The sequence below is a fragment of the Otolemur garnettii genome, unplaced genomic scaffold, assembly GCF_000181295.1.
Source record: "Otolemur garnettii isolate 467f Iridium unplaced genomic scaffold, OtoGar3 scaffold00007, whole genome shotgun sequence".
In the NCBI taxonomy this organism is placed as follows: domain Eukaryota; kingdom Metazoa; phylum Chordata; class Mammalia; order Primates; family Galagidae; genus Otolemur; species Otolemur garnettii.
Window position 1 is genome coordinate 7386724 of NW_003852402.1, and position 1731 is coordinate 7388454.

The window sequence follows — 1731 nt, forward strand, 5'->3', positions numbered from 1 at the left end:
AGTGCTATGGCATCACAGCTCACAGCAACCTCCAACTCCTGGGCTCAAGCGAGTCTCCTGCCTCTGCCTCCCAAGTAGCTGGGACCACAGGCGCACGCCACTATGCTTGGCTATTTTTTGGTTGCGGCATCATTGTTGTTTGGCGGGCCTGGGCTGGATTTGAACCCACCATTTTAGGTGTATGTGGCTGGCACCTTAGCCACTTGAGCCCTAGGCGTCGAGCCTACAAACATTTTTAAAATGAAAAAGCACTCTGTGTTCTCCTCACGCTGTGCATTTTGATGTTGGTATAACAGGGCATTAAAAATTATTTTTGTTTTTTTTTTAGGGTGGAGAATAGAGTCTCACTCTGTCACCCGGGCTTGAGTGCTGTGGCGTCATCATAGCTCACAGCAACCTCAAACTCCTAGGCTCAAGTGATTCTCTTGCCTCAGCCTCCCAAGCAACTGGGACTACAGGTGCCCACCACAACCCTCCTCCAGTTTTTCTATTTTTAGTAGAGATAGGGTCTTACTCTTCCTCAGGCTGGTCTTAAGTTCCTGAGTTCAGGGCAGCACGCGTGGCTCAAAGGAGTAGGGCGCCAGCCCCATATGCCAGAAACGTGTTCAAACCCAGCCCTGGTCAAAAAAATAAAAAATCCTGAGCTCAAGCAGTCCACCCACCTTAGTCTCCCAAACTGCTAAGATTACAAGCATGAGCCACTGTGCCGAGCCTTAAAAACGTTTATTTCGTAAAGGTCTGAGGCTCAGCACCTGTAGCTCAAGCGGCTAAGGCAACAGCCACATACACCAGAGCTGGTAGGTTTGAATCCAGCCTGGTCCTGCCAAACAATGACAACTACAACCAAAAAATAACTGGGCATTGTGGCAGGTGCCTCTAGTCCCAGCTACTAGGGAGGCTGAGGCAAGAGAATCGCTTAATCCCAGGAGTTGGAGGTTGCTGTGATATCTGTAATGCCACAGCAAACTACCCAGGGCACAGTCTGAGGCTCTGTCTCAAAAAATAAAAATAAAGGGTCTGGCTTTTCTGCAGTTCTGCTTTGTTAGGGTTGTTTCAATCTCCCATTAACTTTTTTTTTTTTTTTTGAGACAGTCACATTCTGTTGCCTAGGCCAGAGTGCCATGGCATCAGCCTAGCTGACAACAACCTCAGACTCCCAGGTTCAAGCCTCCACTGCAGTAAATGTCCTTTGGAGAGCATGCAAGTGGAATATAGGTCATACTGTGTCCATCCTGAGGGGCCCATCCACACACCTCTTCCCTATGTGTTACTATCTCATCTTCCAGACCTGTTCATTCAGGTCTGTTTGCCACTGCCCATAAGTCCAATATTAATCCATCTGTAAGTCTAGACTAGACTATGTAGACAATTAAATATTCTGCTCCAAATTCTGCTCCTTGGGAATACTTTGCTTCACTATTGTCTTTCAAAAGCATTTGACTAGGGCTGTAATCCTGATGGGGTGACAGGTAAAAGGATGGAAAGACCTAACCCCCGAATTCACTACTCAGTCACAGGGATACTAGGCTCACGTGATGCAGTAAGACATTCATTATATCATCATAAGGATGCCACCAGCACAATCCAGCATGTGAAAAATTCTAAAGAACAAATGATCTGGGCTTGGCGCCCATAGCTCAACCGGCTAAGGGACCAGCCACGTACACCTAAGGTGGCGGGTTCGAATCCCCAGCCCGGACCCGCCAAACAACAATGACGGCTGCAACCAAA